Below are 22,324 nucleotides of genomic sequence, written 5' to 3'. Positions count from 1 at the left end.
AAGGAAAGCTATGATCAATCTAGACAGCATATTAAAAAGCAGAGACATTGCTTTGCCAACAAAGTTCTGTAAAGTCAAAGGTACAGTTTTTTCAGTAGTCATGGATGGATGTGAGAGTTGGACTATAAAGAAAGCTGATTGCTGAAGAACTGATGTTTTTGAACTGTGGTGTTGGAGAAGACTCTTGAGAGTCCCTTGAGATCCAATCAGTCCATCCTAAAGGAAATCAGTCCCGAATATTCATTGAAAGGACTGATGCTGAAGCTGAAACTCCAATACTTTGGCCATGTGATGAGAAGAACTGATTCATTTTAAAAGACCCTGATGCTGGGAAAGATTGAAGGCCAGAGGAGAAGGGGATGACAAATGATAAGATGGTTGGATGGCATCACGGACTCAATGGACATGAGTTTGAGTAAACTCCAGGAGTTGGTGATGGACAGGGAGGGCTGGCATACTGTAGTCCATGGGGTTGTAAAGAGTTGGACTCGACTGAGTGGCTGAACTGAACTGAGCCTATGCTTATGTGCTCAGTAGCTAAATCATGTCTGACCCTTTTTGAGGCATGGATTGTCACCTGCCAGGCTCTTCTGTCCTTATAATTTTCCAGGCAAGAATACTGGAGTAGGTTGCCATTTCCTATTCAAGGGATCTTCCTGACCAGTGGATTTAACCCATGACTCTTGTGTGTCCTGCATGGGCAGGCAGATTCTTTACCACTGTGCCACCTGGGAAGCTATAACCTATGCAGGATCCTAAAAGGACCTAAAAAGGACTCTGTACAAATATGTCAGTTAAGTTTAAACATTTAAAAATATATATATATAGTGTTAAAATGCAATATTGAAAACATAAGTCAAATATATACTTACTAATTTCTCACTAAGGTTTCTAAGATATGAATAAATTGATGTATGATTTTTAATCATAGCTTATGGTTCTAGACTCTAGAATTTTAAAGAAACATATTTTATAAAATGAAAAGGAAACAGATTTGTGTGTCTTTGTTCTTTTTCACATTTCTATTGCTGAAACAGAGAAAAGATAGAAAGTATTTTTTTAGATAAAATTCCCTGATTTGTAGGGAAGGCAGCAAGGAAGCCCTGCTGCCTTCCCTGCAAAGATAAAGAGACTATGGAATTACTCAAGAGGCAAACAGGCTGAGTGCTTCTCAATAAATAAGATCGAAACCTGTAACAGACACGAGAGGGAAGAGATCATTTTCCTTGATTTAGCAGCTGGTAGAAAATTAGAGATACCAAGGGAGCATTTCATACAAAGATGGGCTCAATAAAGTACAGAAATGGTATGGACCTAACAGAAGCAGAAGATATTAAGAAGAGGTGGCAAGAATACACAGAAGAACTACGCAAAAAAGATCCTCATGACTCAGATAACCATGAAGGTGTGATCACTCACCTAGAGCCAGACATCCTGGAATGTGAAGCCAAGTGGCCCTTAGGAAACATCACTATGAACAAAGCTAGTGCAGGTGATGAAATTCCAGTTGAGCGATGTCAAATCCTGAAAGATTAAGCTGTTAAAGTGCTGCACTCAATATGCCAGCAAATTTGGAAAACTCAGCAGTGGCCACAGGACTGGAAGAGGTCAGTTTTCATTCCAATCCCAAAGAAAGGCAATGAATGTTCAATTGCACTCATCTCATACACTAGTAAAGTAATGCTCAAAATTCTCCAAGCAAGGCTTCAACAATACGTGAACTGTGAACTTCCAGATGTTCAAGCTGGTTTTAGAAATGGCAGAGGAACCAGAGATCAAATTGCCAGCATCCACTGGATCATCGAAAAGCAAGAGAGTTCCAGAAAAATATGTACTTCTGCTTTATTGACTATGCCAAAGCCCTTGACTGTGTGGATCACAATAAACTGTGGAAAATTCTGAAAGAGATGGGAATACCAGACCACCTGACCTGCCTCTTGAGAAACCTGTATGCAGGTCAGGAAGCAACAGTTAGAACTGGAAATGGAACAACAGACTGATTCCAAATAGGAAAAGGAGTACATCAAGACTGTATATTGTCACCCTGCTTATTTAACTTACACGCAGAGTATATCATGAGAAGCACTGGGCTGGATGAATTGCAAGCTGGAATCAAGATTGCAGAGAAAAATATCAATAACTTCAGATATGCAGATGACACCACCCTAATGGCAGAAAGTGATGAAGAGCTAAAGAGCCTCTTGATGAAAGTGAAAGAGGAGAGTGAAAAAGTTGGCTTAGAGCTCAACATTCAGAAAACGAAGATCATGGCATCTGGTCCCATCAGTTCATGGCAAATAGATGGGGAAACAGTGGCAGACTTTTATTTTTGGGGGGCTCCAAAAATCACAGCAGATGGTGGCTGCAGCCATGAAATTAAGAGACGCTTACTCTTTGGAAGGAAAGTTATGACCAACTTAGAGAGCATATTGAAAAGCAGAGACATTACTTTGCCAACAGAGGTCTGCCTAGTCAAGGTTTTTCCATTAGTCATGTTGGATGTTAGAGTTGAACTATAAAGAAAGATGAGCACTGAAGAATTGATGCTTTTGAACTGTGGTGTTGGAGAAGACTTTTGCAATCTCGTGGCCTGCAAAGAGATACAACCAGTCCATCCTAAAGGAGATCAGTCCTGAGTGTTCATTGGAAGGACTGATGTTGAAGCTGAAACTCCAATAATTTGGCTACCTGATGTGAAGAACTGACTCGTTTGAAAAGACCCTGATGCTTGGAAAGATTGAAGGTGTGAAGAGAAGGGTACAACAGAGGATGAGATAGTTGGATGGCATCACTGACTCAACGGACATGGGTTTGGATAAACTCCAGGAGTTGATGATGGACAGGAAGGCCTGCCTTGCTGTAGTCCATGGGGTCACAAAGAGCTGAACACAACTGAGTGACTGAACTGAACCGAACTGAGAAAACCTTCATGGGAGGAGAATGTATGAGGACAAAGAACAAGTTTTCCTTTTCTGACTGCCTCTGAATTTATCCCACAATATCACGCCAGTGAGGGCACAGGCCTGGGCTAGCAGATATTCACTTCATGGGGCCAGTCATTTGAAAGTTCTTTAAAGTATTTTGACTGAAGCTGTAAAAAATTAAAGCAAACAAAAAGTCCTTCTTAGGCTATTCTCTGTAAGAGTTCAACCTTGTCTTAGGAAATGCATTTCTTATCTACCCATTTAATGTAGGCGAGAGGTCTATTAAGAGGTTGGTGAGAAGCAGCTAGGCTGATCATAAAAATCACTGTCCCTCCTTAACTCAATTTTAGGCCATAATGTGAAGCAGAAAAGACAAAAATTGTGGCTCTTATGGGTGGTTTAAAACAAAACAAAATTACTAAGATAGTTTATCATAGTGATACAGTTAGAATGTGATTGAAGAAACTAAAAGGGCAGTTGTTATGTCATTACTTTTCAGTCTTCAATTTATCCCTGCAGGTGTTGTGCTAATTATGCTTGTTTTTAAGGCCATAGAATAATTATGACTGTCAAGGCATTTGTTAATTTATACATGCAGAGATTTTTTTTTTTTTTTGATGTTTATTAAGCACTTCTTGAACTGTGATGTTGGAGAAGAATCTTGAGAGTCTCTTGGACTGCAAGGAGATCCAACCAGTCCATTCTAAAAGAGATCAGTCCTGGGTATTCATTGGAAGGACTGATGCAAAAGCTGAAACTCCAATACTTTGGCCACCTCATGCGAAGAGTTGACTCATTGGAAAAGACTCTGATGCTGGGAGGGACTGGGGGCAGGAGGAGAAGGGGACAACAGAGGATGAGATGGCTGGATGGCATCACCAACTCAATGGATGTGAGTTTAAGTGAATTCTGGGAGTTGGTGATGGACAGGGAGACCTGGCGTGCTGCAATTCACGGGGTTGCAAAGAGTCGGACACAACTGAGTGACTGAACTGAACTGAAGCACTTCTTGAGTAATTAGGCATTATGGTAGCTTCCAGGAATTTTATAATTTGCATTTGTTCCGTGATCTACTTTGAGATCTTGTGTGTGTGTGTGAAGAGTGTAAAGTTTTTGTCTAGATTCATTGTTTTTGCCTATGGATGCCTCATTATTCTAGTAGCATATGTTGAAAGGATTCTTTGCTGCCCTACATTGCCTTTGCTCCTTGGTCAAAGTTGACTGTACTTATACAGGTCTATTTCTGGGCTCTCTATTCTAGTCTATTCATCTGTGTGTTTTTTCACCAATATCACAGTATCTTGATTACTATAGAACAAGGCTTGAAGAAGAGCAATGTCAGTCCTCGGACATTGTTTTTCTCCTTTAATACTGTGTTGGCTATTCTGGGTCTTTTCCTTTTTGATATAAACTTCAGAATCAGCTGTTAATATACAAAATAATATAAAGTAACTTGCTGGAATTGGGATTTTATTGAATCTATAGAACAAATTGGGAAGAATTGACATCTTGACAATACTGGATCATCTTTCCTGTCTTTTCCTCTATGCATAACATTTGCTAAACTATTTATTCAATAAAAGAATAAAATAAACTCCTCCATACCATAGCCATATCTCAAAAGTTACATTCCTTCCAGAGCTTAGTGCTGGCCAAATAACCAGCTGGCCAATGAGATCAAACAAAGGTCTACCACCCAGAAATTGCATCTTTGCATCGAGCCTATCTGAAGGTGAAGGATATGTTGATTAGATATACTTAGCAGAAGGTGTGGAGAAGGCAATGGCACCCCACTCCAGAACTTTTGCCTGGAAAATCTCATGGACGAAGAAGCCTGGTGGGCTGCAGTCCATGGGGTCAGGAAGAGTCGGACACTACTGAGCGACTTCACTTTCACTTTTCACTTTCACGCATTGGAGAAGGAAATGGCAACCCACTCCAGGGTTCCTGCCTGGAGAATCCCAGGGATGGGGGAGCCTGGTGGGCTGCCGTCTATGGGGTTGCATAGAGTCGGACATGACTGAAGCGACTTAGCAGTAGCAGCAGCAGCAGCAGAAGGTGAAAAGAACAGTATAATTACAATGTACCTGAACTTACCTCAGGTTCAACATCTATGTGATTACATACATACCAGGTGGTTGGGAGCTTTTCATTCTCAGCAAAACATTGTATATGAATAAAGTAGTTTTCTGTGAAAGACTGTATTAAGTATTGATGCCTATTCAAATAAAAATATTAATTGCAGAAAACAAAATGTCATCCTCCAAGAGAAGGAAACACATCAACAGGAGAAAATAGAACCATAACTAAATAATAATTACTATTGGCATTTTTAAGGATGTCCTGAGGATGTCCTTTTTCAACAGTTGTGTACTTTGGTTCTGTTCTGTTCAGTTCAGTTCATTTTAGTCGCTCGGTTGTGTCTGACTCTTTGCAGCCCCATGGACTGCAGCACACCAGGTTTCCCTGCCCATCACCAACTACCTGAGCTTGTTCAAACTCAGGTCCATTGAGTTGGTGATGCCATCCAATCATCTCATCCTCTGTCATTCCCTTATCCTCCTGCCATCAATCTTCCCAGCATCAGGGTCTTTTTCACTGAGTCAGTTCTTCATATCAGGTGGCTAAAGTATTGGACTTTCAGCATCAGTCCTTCCAATGAATATTCGGGACTGATTTCCTTTAGGATTGACTGGTTTGGTCTCCTTGCACTCCAAGGGACTCTCCAGAGTCTTCTCCAACACCACAGTTCAAAAGCATCAATTCTTCTGTGCTCAGCTTTCTTTATGGTCCTAGTCTCACATCCATACATGACTAATGGAAAAAACATAGCTTTGAATAGATGGACCTTTGTTGGCAAAATAATGTCTCTGCTTTTTAATATACTATCTAGGTTGGTCATAGGTTTTCTTCCAAGGAGCAAGTGTCTTTTAATTTCATGGCTGCAGCCATCATCTGCAGTGATTTTGGAGCCCAAGAAAATAAAATCTGTCACTGTTTCCATTGTTTCCCATTCTATTTGCCATGAAGTGATGGGATCGGAATCCATGATCTTAGTTTTCTGAATGTTGAGTTTTAAGCCAACTTTTTCACTCTCCTCTTTCACTTTCATCAAGAGACTCTTTAGTTCTTCATTTTCTGCCATAAGGGTGGTGTCATCTGCGTATTTGAGGTTACTGATATTTCTCCCAGCAATCTTGATTCCAGCTTGTGTTCCATCCATCCCAGTACTTCACAAGATGTACTCTGCATATAAGTTAAATAAGCAGAGTGACAATGTTCAGCCTTGACATACTCCTTTCCCAATTTGGAACCAGTCTGTTCCATGTCCAGTTCCAATAGAACTGTTGCTTCTTGACCTGCATATGGATTTCTCAGGAGGCAGATAAGGTGGTCTGGTATTCACATCTCTTTAAGAATTTTCTAGTTTGTCATGATCCACACAGTCAAAGGCTTTGGCATAGTCAATAAAGCAAAAGTAGATGTTTTTCTGGAACTCTTTTGCTTTTTTGATGATCCAACAGATGTGGGCAATTTGATCTGTGGTTCCTCTGCCTTTTCTAAATCCAGCTTGAACATCTGGAAGTTCATGGTTCACATACGTTTGAAGCCTATGGAGAATTTTGAGCATTACTTTGCTAGGGTGTGAGATGAGTGCAATTGTTCAGTAGTTTGAATATTCTGTGGCATTGCCTTTCTTTGGGATTGGAATGAAAACTGACCTCTTCCAGTCCTGTGGCCACTGCTGAGTTTTCCAAATTTGCTGGCATATTGAGTGCAGCACTTTCACGGTATCATCTTTTAGGATTTGAAAGAGCTCAATTGGAATTCCATCACCTCCACTAGCTTTGTTCATAGTGATGCTTTCTAAGGCCCATTTGACTTTGCATTCCAGGATATCTGGCTCTAGGTGAGTAGCACACCACCGTGGTTTTCTGGGTCATGAAGATCTTTGTTGTATAGTTCTTCTGTATATTCTTGCCACCTCTTCTTAATACCTTCTGCTTCTGTTAGGTCCATACCATTTCTGTACTTTATTGAGCCCATCTTTGCATGAAATGCTGCCTTGATATCTCTAATTTTCTTGGAGAGATCTCTGGTCTTTCCCATTCTATTGTTTTCCACTATGTCTTTGCCTTGATCCCTGAGATAGGCTTTCTTATCTCTCCTTGCTATACTTTGGAACTGTGTATTCAAATGGGTATATCTTCTCTTTTCTCCTTTCCCTTTAGCTTCTCTTCTTTTCTCAGCTATTTGTAAGACCTCCTCAGACAACCATTTTGCCTTTTTGCATTTCTTTTTCTTGGGGATGGTCTTGATCACTGCCTCCTGTACAATGTGTACTTATAGTTTCTTAAATGAAACTTCACTTCTTCAAAGGCAAGATATTTGCAATCTGATACTTTGCAACTTTTTAACAGTCCTGTCTGTGAGGTAACTTGCCAATATATCATAATATAATATATATTAAAAGAAATATAAAGGGCAACACATATTATTTTTTGCTTCTCTGGAATGCTGAGAGAGATGTTTGGTCAAGAGAATACAAATCATCACAAACATCCTTTCCCAGAAATTCAGGACATCAATCAAAGCAAATGAAACAAAAATGAAAACAGCTAGAGAGTGAATAAAGAAAAACATGATGGAGTTGAAAATATAATGCTTTTATTAATTGGAAAAGAATGACCTACTGAGATATGAAAAATTAACCATAAATATTCTGGTGGTTATTATTATTATTAAAGATTTCAAATATTGTTCAAATACAAAGAATGTAGGGTCACTTAGATAATTCAAGTAAAAATATTGCATTTTGCCTAAAATTTTCTGCAAAATTCTTCCTTTTTACCTTGACTATGGAGATCATTATATCATAGCCAAATAAGAAATTTAATTTTCAAGTGAAATTAAAAATCTCTTAGAATGTCAATGGTAATTCAAGATTTTTGTACAGACATATGGAATTCAAAACTGATAATTAAGGCTAAAGGTCCTTAAAAAATCATAATAAACCTTGTATTATGCTTTCAAAATTAGTTCGAGAGTGGACACATTTTTGCTTTTTAAAACTTGTGAGATCTTTATTCTAAGAAACTGAAACTAAACTAGTGACATTTACTAAATCTTCAAAACACCCAAGAAACTGTTTTCTTTAATCTTTTCAAAATAACTTCAGCAAGAAATTTTGAACAAAAGCCAAAATATTTTTTTAAACTCATAAAGAAAATAATTCTGGCAGGAGTGCAAAGAGCTGCAAGTTTCCTGCCAAGATGCAACTGTAGCTGCTTTTTTTCTTTTAAAGTCAGTGGGCAGATCATGATGGGTGAAAAATTAATCTCAGGTGTACACTTCTGCCGTTTGATTTATCTTCCTTTAATTTCTGTACTGCATAAAACAAATTGATTTAAAATGTTCTACCCATTACTGAACTTCAAAAATATTAGCTCTTTGCAAATCCCCTCCCAATGCCTATACCCTAACCCCAAATTCTGGTCTCACTTACTCAAATGCTTCACTGGGTATCACCACTTGGATGTCTAATAGGAAACTCAAACCTAGCATATTCAAAAGTAAATTTTTTGTCAAGTCACCTTCCTACCAAAACCCTACCTCCCCTTTGCCAAATGGAAGCATCTTCTACTACAACAGGGAAGCTGAGAGATAAGCACTCGTCTCTGAACTCCTTCGGAGAAGGCAATGGCACCCCACTCCAGTACTCTTGCCTGGAAAATCCCATGGATGGAGGGCCCTGGTAGGCTGCAGTCCATGGGGTCGCTAAGAGTCAGACACGACTGAGCGATTTCCCTTTCACTTTTCACTTTCCTGCATTGGAGAAGGAAATGGCAACCCACTCTAGTATTCTCGCCTGGAGAATCCCAGGGACAGGGGAGCCTGGTGGGCTGCCATCTATGGGGTTGCACAGAGTCGGACGTGACTGAAGTAACTTAGCAGCAGCAGCAGTGGCTGAACTCCTTCCTTTTGCTTATCTTCTACTTCCAGTCATTTTTTATGTCTCACTGGTCATACTGAAGTCAAATGCCACTTATTTTGTGTCTACTAAATCTCTATGATCTAGCCCAGTGTACATGATAGACACTTAAATATTTTAAAACAAATAAAATTGCCTGTACAACTGCTTCTACTACTATGTACTGCTAAGTGAATTGCTGATTTTACCTACCTACATTGCAAGTTGTATTGACAGCTGCACTGTATTAGAGAAGTCATTAGATCTTGAAAGAGAAATGGTATCATATTGTTCCTCTCCAGATAAATACATGGAATTATCCTCAAGTCAGGATTAACTATTTAACAGTGATTAGGTTCTAAATGAAGGCAGTGTCATAGCCATTCACAACTGTGGTGCTTTTTCTTTCAGTTAGCTTGTTTCTCTGACATGCAAACCTTCTATGGCATTGAACACATGCATACTCATACACCAGTGTGCACATGCACACACATACATATATATATATTAATCACAAGTTCTGTGCAAAGTATTTAATCCTTAATAATATAAAGACATATATATATATATATATAAGGCATGTTCTGTTCCCTAATTTATAATCTAGTTCTGGTGATGAAAAATTAACACAGATGTACAAATGTTTTGTGTACATTTTTCAAATGATTCTCACAATTGACATAGGCTGGAATAACTTGCCCAAAATAAAATAACTATATGAGTAAGTTCTGATATTATCCATACTCTTGTCTCTCAGTCTCACTGTCTTTTGATAATATAAAAATCTGAAATACTGTGAACATATGTACAGATTTCCCAGGACAATTTCATAATCAGATATTTTTCTCTACTTATTATCTTCATAAGCCATTAAGACCTATCAGAAATATCAGATTTTGACAAAGAAACAACTTATCCAAAATTCTTTTTTCTTCACCTCTTAAATTGTCTTCAAATGTTTAGTAATCAAATGTCCATATATTCTTTGGAAGTTTGGAAGACAAGCAAGAGCATAATAATGACATATCAGTGAGTCAAAAACTACATAAAGATTTTAGAAAAGGGACAAGACCTCATAGAAGGATATTGAGGACAGTTTTTCTTATAAAGATAATCTTGATCTAGGTTTTAAAATATAGGAAAGGTTTTTGTTTTCTTATCCACTGTAGGGAAAGAGCAAATTAACCAAGATGGTGGTGGTCAGGCTCTGTCACCCCACGGCCTCTCCCTCTCACCCCACGTTTAGTAAATACCTGGTTATGTAACAGCTGAGATCACTTATAGCACTGCGCATGCGCCTCATTATGTACCTGCTTGGCCAAGGGCCACTTTTGCTCTGTAAATCTATATAAAATCCACCTGAAAAGCCCTTGCAGCTGTGCCATGGCCGTGTCCACTGGGTCAACTTCGAGGAAATACAGCATGTCTGTAACTGTTACGTCTGCTGTGTCAGCCAAGAGAAAATAAACATGTCTGCAGTTCCTACAACTCCGTGAGTTTTCATCCAGCTTCCCTGCTCATGCCTTGCCTATCCTGGGTTCAGCGCACAGTGAGATACAGTAAGACATCCATGAACTGAGGTTAAGAGTAGTAGCTACATTATTGGTTCATGTAAAGATTACTTGAGTTAATACTCAAGTTTCTAGAACAGAGGCTAGCTTACAAAATGAGAGGTCATAGAGTGTGGTTATCTTAACTACTAAGCTAAAACTTATAAGTGAGTTTTTAAATTTCTTTAATATTAATGTGTACTACATATGATAGATAGTCAATAGATATTTGTTGAAATTTATATCACTGATAAATTTTGAGGCAGAGAGTAAAAGTAAGTCAGTTAAATTTTCTAAAGATCAATTTTAATATTATTCACTAGGTTTCAGATATTTGTATACATGTTCATTGAAATAGTAAATGCATAGGTAAAGTTTCCTCTTAATAGCAGGGATCAAAGGGATATCCACTGAGATTGCTCTGAATCTTGAGCCTAACTAGACTCAAAGCTTCTAAAGTTTGAAAACTTGCCTCTACTTCAGTTTGCAACTGTGGCTTGTGTAGCACCTTTCACATATTAGGTACCCAGTCAGAATTTGCTGATTGATAAGACTTGGGTATGACACAAGAAATCATTACTTACATTTAGAAAGAATAAAATTATTTCCAGAAGTTATAGATCCTTTACTTTTATATTTCAGTTTTTAAATAAGCCACATCATTGTTCTGTAAGTTCATATAAATGGAGTGATATCCACTCTTGCCTTACAATTTAATCTTTGACATAAATTTGAATAAAAAGGGATAAAGTTCTCTGTATAGCCCATGACCATGTTATCCCTATCAATCTGAAACCTTGATGCTGTGAATCCATCAGAGTGCAGAAGTTGGGGCGTTTTGCCAATATCTCTTCTGGTCACAGAACACTGAGGAGGGGCCTGAAGAGCAGTGTTCATCAACCAAAGTATTTAGGATTAAATATTATGACTATATTTTCTTGCAGAACAATTCAGCAAAAGAAACTTAACTCACTGCCTGTGGAAGAAACCAAAAGTTCAACACATGACAGTTAAGGTCCTATAATTTGACATTTTTATCCCTGCTTATTAAACGCTCCCATGAGTGCAGGCCCTGGTCATATTAAATGCCTCAGATTTCTCTGAATTTGACACACACTTTCCTACTGTATGCTTTTAGTATTGTTGCCTCCTCCTGCTTTCTTGGATCCATGAGTCAAAAGTAAGACCAGTGATTTGCTTTTAGTAATAGCTCATTGAGTTTATTCAATAGATATTACAGGTAATATGGGGCACTGAAAAAGGAACAATGCAATCTTATATTGAGGCATTTCTAACCATAAAATTTCCTCACTGAATAAGTCTTTGATTTACAAATAGTTATGCTGCTGCTATGAAATGTCTCAATTTGATAGATACTTCATAAATGTATATGGAAATAATGAATAATTAAAAATTACCACCCAGCTACCTTTATATGATTATTTTATTTTATACTCTTCAAAGAAAATGAAACAAACTTCTTGGTCTTTGAATAGCATTCAATTTAAAAAACAGGTCTATTAATTCACACTAACATTCAATGACATCCTCTTACATGTGTTTCAAAAAATGAATAGTTATTGAATTGTTCTAGTTGAAGCACATTTTTAAAAAGTGATTCTTTTATGCTGTTTCTAGAAATAAGGGCCTAAAATATCTGAGTAAAAATCAGTCATAAGTTTAAGTACTGAAACAATGACAGGAGTCAGTAACTTTTCCTTGTTTTTTTTTTAAAATGAAATGTCAGTGGTTACTTGTTGCCATTTCAGGAGGTCTGTGCCTTCTGTGTGGTATCTCTCTTAACCTTAACAGTACCCAATAGGATCTACAAGATCATCAGCTTTATTCTGCAATCATGGATGCATCAATTGTGGGAGAACAGCATGAAATTCTATGTACCTTTATTGGTGAGGTAGAATAAAGGTCTGCTCTTTTATACACAGGACATCCAGTTAAATCTGTGCAGCACAGAGCAGTCTTTGGATAGAAGGGCTTAGAGTGGAGCCTCAACAGCAGAGTGGCAGCAGCAATAAAGCCTTGCTGTTAGACGTGGTCATTTCCACAGAAGAATGAAGCCATACAAAAGGGAGACTATGGTCCAGGAACTCTTTAAAACTCCCAGTGTAAATTGAGTGAGCGTTTCAACCTGGCACCTTTTCTTCACACACTTGTCCTTTTATACATGTGTGGGAAGGCAAAAGGAAAAGAAGTTGAAATTTCTCTCTTCCTGGCATGGGAAATTTTTTCTGCTGTCAAGGACTTATTAAATCCCACTTTGGAGTTTTAGATGTGATTCACAGGGAAAGTATCACAGAGTAGGTTTCTTTGTAATAGTACAGCTATCTCAGATCATTTTGAACTACAGTTAGGCAACAAGAGAAGTTATGTCATTATAGTCCAACAAGAGGGTCTCATTTTAAAGTAGGAAACCTTCCAGGTAGGTGTCAAAGCAATGTATCAAAATGCCTGTTCATTACAATGTAGCAAAGTAAATCAGATGGAGACAGGATATTCAATTCTCACCCAGACCAAACGCTGCAACAAAGTATAGTGTAGACATAATTTTAAGAGTAGGTTATTAAGCATTGCATATCTTTTGATTTTTAGAGTGCACTGGCTAAAGATGGGGCTTAATAAAGTCAGAAACTATTTGCATATTCTCTGACTGGTAGACACTCCAGTACTCTTGCCTGGAAAATCCCATGGATGGAGGAGCCTGGTAGGCTGCAGTCCATGGGGTCGCTAAGAGTCGGGCACGATTGAGTGACTTCACTTTCACTTTTCACTTTCATGCATTGGAGAAGGAAATGGCAACCCACTCCAGTATTCTTGCCTGGAGAATCCCAGGGACAGAAGAGCCTAGTGGGCTTCTGTCTATGGGGTCCCACAGAGTCGGACACAACTGAAGCGACTTAGCAGCAGCAGCAGCAGCTGACTGGTAGAAATATCCCAACCTTCACTTAATTCACTTACTACAATAGTTCTTGAACTTTAGTATGCCTACAAATTACCTGAGAAGCTTGGTTAAAATGCAAATACCTGAACTGTTCCCTCAGAGACTCTAATTATTCTTGAGAATTGTCAGAAATCTATTTTATTAACAAGCACACCAAGTACTGTTAATGTATGTGGCTCCTAGACCATACTTTGTAAAACACTGACAGTATTTTGAAAAATATGTTAACCATTGAATGTACAAAATATCATTTATGATTTAGAGCAAGAACAGCTAAATATCTCCTTAAAAAGTTAAATGGTAGAAAGTAAAGGATTTAGGTCTGCCTGGAACAGAATTCAAATTTAGCTCTGTTTTTAGTTGTGTGTCTTTGGGTGATCCTCAGAAGTTGGTCTGTCTCTCAAAATCTCACAGAAATTTGGCAAGATAGGGCAGAAAGTGAAGAGGAACTAAAAAGCCTCTTGATGAAAGTGAAAGAGGAGAGTGAAAAAGTTGGCTTAAAGCTCAATATTCAGAAAATGAAGATCATGGCATCTGGTCCCATCACTTCATGGGAAATACATGGGGGAACAGTGGAGACAGTGTCAGAATTTATTTTGGGGTGCTCCAAAATCACTGCAGATGGTGATTGCAGCCATGAAATTAAAAGACGCTTACTCCTTGGAAGGAAAGTTATGACCAACCTAGATAGCATATTGAAAAGCAGAGACATTGCTTTGCCAACAAAGGTCCGTCTAGTCAAGGCTATGGTTTTTCCAGTGGTCATGTATGGATGTGAGAGTTGGTCTGTGAAGAAAGCTGAGTGCTGAAGAATTGATGCTTTTGAACTGTGGTGTTGGAGAGGACTCTTGAGAGTCCCTTGGACTGCAAGGAGATTCAACCAGTCCATTCTAAAGGAGATCAGTCCTGGGTGTTCCCTGTAAGGACTGATGCTAACGCTGAAACTCCAATACTTTGGCTACCTCATGCAAAGTGTTGACTCATTGGAAAAGACCCTGATGCTGGGAGGGATTGGGGGCAGGAGGAGAAGGGGACAACAGAGGCTGAGATGGCTGAATAGCATCACCAAGTCTGTGGACGTGAGTTTGAGTAAACTCCGAGAGTTGGTGATGGACAGAGAGGCCTGGCGTGCTGCGATTCATGGGGTCTCAAAGAGTTGGACACGACTGAATGACTGAACTGAACTGAACTGATGAGATAATATGAAGTGAAAAGTAAAGTCACTCAGTCGTGTCCGACTCTTTGCGACCCTGTGGACTGCAGCCCACCAGGCTCCTCGGTCCATGGGATTCTCCATGGGATTCTGCATCTGCATTGCAGGCGGATTCTTTACTGTCTGAGGAGCCACTAGGAAAGCCCCCATATACATATTGACGTGAAATGAAGTGAAGTGAAGTGAAGTAAAGTTGTTCAGTCGTGTCCACCTCTTTGCGACCCCATGGACTATAGCCTACCAGGCTCCTCGGTCCATGGGATTCTCCAGGCAAGAGTACTGGATTGGGTTGACATTTCCTTCTCCAGGGGATCTTCCCGACCCAGGGATCGAACCCGAGTCTCCCGCGTTGTAGGCAGACGCTTTACCGAGTTACCTATTGCTACTTAATTGTTCCCATGTGTCTGAAGTTACCATGTTGCTTTCAGTTTTGTTATTAATCCACCTGACTCCATTCAGTTCTTTCCAACCTGAACCATAATGTAAACCACTGACAACACAAAGATTATTAGGGCAACTCCCCACTATCGTTTCTAATTCTTACTAAAATTCACCTGCTATGCTTTATGTTTCATTTAGCATCCATTTGATATTTTGAAGAGCAATTCTTTGCTATACCCAGCACTAGATTCTGAGGATTCAAAGTAGAATAAGTTATGGAGTTGAATAATAAATGGATTCTTTTAATATTAGTATCATTGATTTAAAATACCAGTTTCAGGTATACAATATAGTGATTCAATATTTTTATAGGTTATGATCCATTTAAAGTTATTACAAAGTTTTGGCTATATTCCCTGTGTAGTGCGTGTGTGTGTGTGTGTGTGTGTGTTGTGTGTGTGTGTAAGCAGTTGTGTCTGACTCATTGTGACACCATGGACTGTAGCCCGTTCCTGTGTAGTACAATGCTTGTATCCTTGTATCCTTTTTTAAAATATTTGTTGTTTTAAGGATCTTCAGTTTATTTATAAACATTTTATATAAGAGTAAGGAGAAGGCAATGGCACCCCACTCCAATACTCTTGCCTGGAAAATCGCATGGACGGAGGAGCCTGGTAGGCTGCAGTCCATGGGGTCAGGAAAAGTCAGACACACCTGAGCAACTTCACTTTCACTTTTCACATTCATGCATTGGAGAAGGCAATGGCAACCCACTCCAGTGTTCTTGCCTGGAGAATCCCGGGACGGGGGAGCCTGGTGGGTTGCCGTCTATGGGGTCGCACAGAGTCGGACACGACTGAAGTGACTTAGCAGCAGCAGCAGCAGTGCTTATCCCCAGTGGCAACTGCTGGCTTGTTCTCTATATCTGTGAGTCTGTTTCTGTTCTGTTATATTCATTTGTTTATCTTTTAGATTCCATGTTAAGTGATAACATTTAATACATGTTTCTCTCTCTGATTTATTTCACTAACTATAGTACCCTCCAGGTCCATCAGTGTTTTTCTAAATGGTAAAATTTTATTTTTTAATGGCCGAGTTATACACACACACACCATTTCTTCTTTATCCATTCCTCTATTGATGAACACTTAGGTTGCCTCTACATCTTAGCTATTATAAATAATGTTGCTATGAACATTGAAGTGCATGTACCTTTACAAATTAGTGTTTTCATTTCCTTATGAATATGTATCCAGGACTGGAACTGCAGGATAATATGGTATTTCTATTTTCAGTTTTTGGAGAAATCTGCATACTGTTTTCAATAGTACTATGCCAATTTGCATTTCCACCAACAGTGTTTAAGGCTACATCCTTGCAATCATTTGTCGTTGTTTAGTCTCTAAGTTGTGTCCTACTCTTTTGTGACCCCATGGACTCTAGCCCCACCCAACTCCTCTGTCCATGGGATTTCCCAGACAAGAATACTGGAGTGGGTTCCCATTTCTTTCTCCAGGGGATCTTCCTGACCCAGGGACATAGCTCATGTCTCCTGCCATAGTAGGCAGGTTCTTTACCAGGGAAGCCCACAACCATTTGTTATATGTAGTTTTTTTGATGATAGCCATTCTGACAGGTAAGATGTGATATCTTATTGTGGTTTTGATTTGTATTTCTCTAATGATTAGCCATGTTGAACATCTTTTCAAGTGTCCCTTAGCCATACATATGTCTTCTTTGAAAAAAAAAAATTGTTCAAATTTTCTGCAATTTTTTGCTTGGATTTTTTTTTCTTTCTGATATTCAATTGTATAAACTTCTTGTATGTGTTGGATATTAACCCCTTTATCAGTCATATCATTTACAAATATTTTCTCCCATTTTGTAGGAAATCTCTTCCTTTTGTTGATGGTTTCCTTTGCAGTGAAAAAGCTTTTAAGTTTAATTATACCTAATTTGTTTACCTTTTGCTTTTATTTATTTTACCTTGAGAAACTTATCCAAGAGAATACTGCTACCATTTATGTCAAAGAGTATTTCATACAACAATAGGAGTTGTATGGTTTTGGGTCTTATATTTAGGTCTTTAAACCATTTGAGTTTGTTTTTGCAGATGGTGTGAAGGAGTCTTACAATTTCATTGTTTAAGTTTTTAAATTTTATTTAAAGTTAGCCTTTTATTAAAGTTAAATTTCATTGTTTAATTTTTTATTTTGTATTGAGATATAGCCAATTAACAATTTTGTGATAGCTTAAGGTGAACAGTGAAAGGGCTCAGCCATACATATACATATATCCCTTCTCTCCCAAACTCCCCTCCCGTCCAGGCTGGCATATAACATTGAGCAGGGTTCCATGTGCTGTACAGTAAGTACTTGTTGGTTATCTATTTTAAAATATAGCAATCTGTACATGTTGATGCAACTCTTCAGTTTTCCCAGCACCACTTGTTGAAAAGATTAGTTTTTTCTCCATTGTGTATTATTGCCTGCTTTATAGTAGATTAATTGAATATAAATGTGTGGCCTTGTTACTGGGATCTATATTCTGTTCCATTAATCTATATGTCTGTTTTTATGCTCATACCACATTGTTTCAATTACTGCAACATTGTAGTATAGTCTGAATACAGGGAATGTGGTAGCTCTAGTTTCAGCCTTTTTATTTTTTTAATCAAGATTGTTTTGATTATTCAGTCTCTTGTGCTTCTATTATCAATTTTAGGACTATTTGTTCTACATCTGTGAAAAATGTCCTTGGTATTTTGATAGGATTGCATTAAATCTGTAAATTGCTTTGGATAGTGTGGGCATTTTAATATTATTTCTTCCAATCCATAAACATGGGATATATTTCAATTTCTTTGTATCATCTTCAATTTCCTTCAACAGTGTTTTATAGTTTTCAGATATTAGGTCTTTCACCTCCTATTTTAAACAGGATTGTTATCCTGCTTTCTCTTTTCTTAAGTTCACTATTGATGTATAGAAAGCAAATATTATATCCTTCAATTTTATATAATTCTTGTATTAGATCTAAGAGCTTCTGGTAGAACTTTAGGATTTCCTATATTAAGTATCATGTCATTTATAAATAGTGATAATTTTACTCTACCCTTTTCTTTTGGATTTTTTTTTATCTGATTGCTATGGTTTGCAATCAGAAAAATGTGGATAGCAAAAGGCAAAATGGTTGTCTGAGGGTGCCTTACAAATAGCTGAGAAAAGAAGATAAGTGAAAGGTAAAGGAGTAAAGGAAAGATATACCCATCTGAATGCAGAGTTCCAAAGAATAGCAAAAAGAGATAAGAAAGATTTCCTAAGTGATAAATGCAAAGAAGTAGAGGAAAATAATAGAATGGGAAAGACCAGAGATCCCTACAAGAAAATTAGAGATACAAAGGGAACATTTCATGCAAAGATTGGACAGAAAAGGTATGGACCTAACAGAAGCAGAAGATATTAAGAAGAGATGGCAAGAATACACAGAACTATACAAAATGATCTTAAAGACCAGATAACCATGATGGTGTGATCACTCACATAGAGCCAGACATCCTCAAATGTGAAGTCAGGTGAGCCTTAGGAAGCATCACTGCAAACAAAGCTAGTGGAGGTGATGGAATCCCAGTTGAGCTATTTCAAATCCTAAAAGATGATGCTGTGAAAGTGCTGCATTCAATATGCCAGCAAATTTGGAAAACTCAGCAGTGGCCACAAGACTGAAAGAGGTCAGTTTTCATTCCAATCCCAAAGAAAGGCAACGCCACAGAATGTTTAAACTACTGCACAATTGCACTCATCTCACACGCTAACAAAGTAATGCTCAAAATTCTCCGATCTAGGCTTCAACAGTTGATGAACCAAGAACTTCCAGATGTTCAACCTGGGTTTAGAAAAAGCAGAAAAATCAAAGCTCAAATTGTGAACATCCGTTGGACCATAGAAAAAAGAGTTCCAGTAAAACTTCTATTTCTGCTTTATCGACTATGCCAAAGCCTTTGACTATGTGGATCACAACAACTGAAAAATTCTAAAAGAGATGGGAATACCAGACCATCTTACCTACTGCCTGAGAAATCTGTATGCAGGTCAAGAAGTATAGCCAGTTAGAACCAGACATGAAACAATGGACTGGCTCCAAACTGGGAAAGTAGTACATCAAGGCTGTATATTGTCGCTCTGTTTATTTAACTTACATGCAGAGTACATCATGCAAAAAAATGGGTGGATGAAGCACAAACTGGAATCAAGATTGCTGGGAGAAATATCAATAACCTTAGATATTCAGATGACACCACCCTCATGGCAGAAAGCGAAGAGGGACTAAAGAGCTTCTTGATGAAAGTGAAAGAGGAGAGTGAAAAGTTGGCTTAAAACTCAGCATTCAGAAAACTTAGATCATGGCATCTGGTCCCATCTCTTCATGGAGATGGAGAAACAATGGAAACTGTGACAAACTTTATTTTCTTGGGCTCCAAAATCACTACAGATGGTTAGTGCAGTCATGAAATTAAAAGATGCTTGTTTCTTGGAAGAAAAGCTGTGTTAGACAGCATTTTAAAAAGAAGAGACATTACTTTGCCAAGGCCCATCTAGTCAAAGCTATAGTTTTTCTATTAGTCATGTATGGATGTGAGAGTTGGACCGTAAAGAAACCTGAGCACTGAAAAACTGTTTCTTTTGAACTGTGGTGTTGGAGACAACTGTTGAGTGTCCCTTGGACAGAAAGGAGGTCAAACCAGTCAGACTTAAAGAAAATCGGTCCTGAATATTCATTGGAAGGACTGATGCTAAAGCTGAAACTCCAATCCTTTGGCCACCTGATGCAAAGAACTGACTCATTGGAAAAGACCCTGGTGCTGGGAAAGATTGAAGGCAGTTGGTGATGAACAGAGAAACCTAGTGTGCAGCATTCAATGGAGTCGCGAATAGTCGGACACGACTAAGCAACTGAACTGAACTGCTGTGGATAGGACTTCTGAAACTATGTTAAATAGAAATGGTAAGAGTGAAAATCTTTGTCTTCTTCCTGGTTTTAGAGGAAAATCTTTAGTTTTTACCATTGAGTATGATGGTAGTTGTGGATTTGTCATAAATGATATCTTGTTAAGATATGCTTCCTCAGACATGACTTAGGGACTGAATGGCTTATCCTGTTTCCTCTGTGCCATCTTTGATGAAAGCTTTAATCACAAATGGATGTTGAGTTTTGTCAAGTGCTTTTCAAGTGTTATTGGGAGGAACATGTGAAATTTATCTTTTGTTTTGTTAATACAGTATATCATACTGTTTTGTGGATATTGAACCACCCTTATATCCCTGGAAATAATTCCACTTGATTATGTTGTATAATCCTTTTTATATTGGTGAATTTGATTTGCTAATATTTTGTTGAGGATTTATTGTATCCATAAGCATCAGAAATATTGGCCTATAATTTTCTTTTTATAGTACCTTTGTCTGGTTTATGTATCAGAAACAATGTGCCTTATAGAGTGAGTTTGGGGGTGTTCCCTCCTCTTCTATTTTTTGGAATAGTTTGAGAAGGATAGATATTAAGTATTCATTATAGAATTCCTCTATGAAGGGTTTTAATCTTGGACTTTTGTTCGCTGGAAGTCTTCTGGTTACTGATTCAACTTCATTATTATGATTGATCTGTTTAGATTATCTATTTCTTCCAGATTCAGTCTTGGAAGATTATGTGTTTAGGAATTTATCCATTTTTGTAGGTTGTTTATTTTTGGCTGCAATATTCCTTATTACTTTTTGTATCTCTGTGATAACAGTTGTAATATTTAACCTCTCCTTTCTCATTCTGTTTATATGAGTCCTCTCTCTTTTTTCATAATAAGCCTAGCTAAAGGTTTATCAATTTTTTTATCTTTCCAAAACTAGCTCTTACTTTCATTGATCCCTTCTAGACTTTGTATAAATTTTATTTATTTCTTTTCTAATAGCTATTATTTTCTTCCTTCTGCCAACTTTGGATTTTGTTTGTTCTTTTTCTAATTCTTTAGATGATAGATTAGGCTGTTTATTTTGAGTTTTTTCTTGTTTCTTGAGGTAGGTCTATATTGCTACAAACTTCCCTCTTAGAACTGATTTTGCTGTATCCCATTCCTTTTGGAAAGTTGTGCTTTTGTTTTATTTGACTTGAGGTATATTCTGATTTCTTATTTCATTTCTTTACTGAACCATTGGATTTTTAGTAACATGTTTAGTCTTCACATGCTTGTATTTTTCCCAGTTTTCCTCCTGTAATTGATTTCTAGTTTCGTACCTTTCTGATTGGAAAAAAATGCTTGATATAATTTCTAACTTCCTAAATTTCTTGAGATTTGTTTTGGGGCCTAGAATGTGATCTATCCTGGAAAGCATTTCATTGCTGGTTTTAGATGGAATGTTCTATGTCTACTAATTAATATCTATTAATTCAACTTGTCTGATGTATATTTTAAAGTAATTTTCCTGATTGTTTTTATGTCTGGATATGTTCTTTTATATGTGAGGTACCCTACTATTTTTGTATTGTCAGATTTTCCTTTTATCTATTATTAGTTGATTCATATCTTTAAGTACTCCTCTATTAGGTGCATACAAGTAAAAAAAATGTTATATCTTGTTCTTATTAGGATCCCTCTATCACTATAAAATGCCCTTCTTGGTCTTTTGCATTTTGTTTCTTTAAAGTCTACTTTGTCTGACATGAGTACTGCTATCCCAACTTTTTTTTTTAATTTATATTTTTATAGAATATCATTTTCTATCTCTTCACTTTCAGTCTGTGTCATTAGCTCTGAAATGAGTCTTCTGCAGATAGCTTTTTTTTTTTTCCTTGACAGAGATATCAGTGGTTTATTGGACAGGGAGATCTTACAAGTCTAATACAGAGAGTCTTGGCGTGGCAACCCCATATTGTTGGGGATAGCAGATAGCAGGCAGGATATGGTCTTTTTGTTTGTTTGTTTTAATCTGATCAGTCACCTCTGCCTTTGAGTGGAGTTTTTAGTCCATTGAACATTAATGCAATTATCACTGAGCATGTACTTTTCTTATTTGGTTTCAGTTGTCTTTGTAGTTATTCTCTGTCCTTTCTCTCTCTTTTTTTGCACCTCTTCCCCTATGGTTTGATGATTATCTTTAGTGCTATGCTCTTATTCCTTTCTCTCTGGTTTTTGTTAATCTATTGTGTGTTTTTCATTTACAGTTACCATGGATTTCTATTTGTTTTATTGATAGTCATTTAACTTTAAACACATTCTAAAACAGGTACAATTTTTACTCTCCTCATCCATGCTTTGTGTTTTTGATATTTTGTATCATC

At 37.6% G+C, this 22,324-nt stretch overlaps 1 protein-coding gene across 5 annotated transcripts in view; it reads left to right on the top strand.

Moving 5' to 3' along the window:
* The window catches only part of CNTN1 (contactin 1), a 420,540-nt gene that overhangs the window by 196,997 nt on the left and 201,219 nt on the right, over positions 1–22,324 (top strand). The window contains exon 1 of one of the 5 annotated variants that reach the window (XM_086403898.1): positions 10,288–10,387. The exons of the other annotated variants lie outside the window; for them this stretch is intronic. The gene's annotated coding sequence lies outside the window, so the exon portion shown is untranslated. Of the gene's footprint in view, positions 1–10,287; positions 10,388–22,324 lie in introns of those variants that run through there. 5 annotated transcript variants of the gene reach the window in all.

Source organism: Bos grunniens, chromosome 5 (assembly GCF_055505025.1).
Source record: "Bos grunniens cultivar Pamir isolate PY7600 chromosome 5, Bosgru_T2T1.0, whole genome shotgun sequence".
In the NCBI taxonomy this organism is placed as follows: Eukaryota; Metazoa; Chordata; class Mammalia; order Artiodactyla; family Bovidae; genus Bos; species Bos grunniens.
This window is presented reverse-complemented; position numbering and strand designations above follow the sequence as displayed.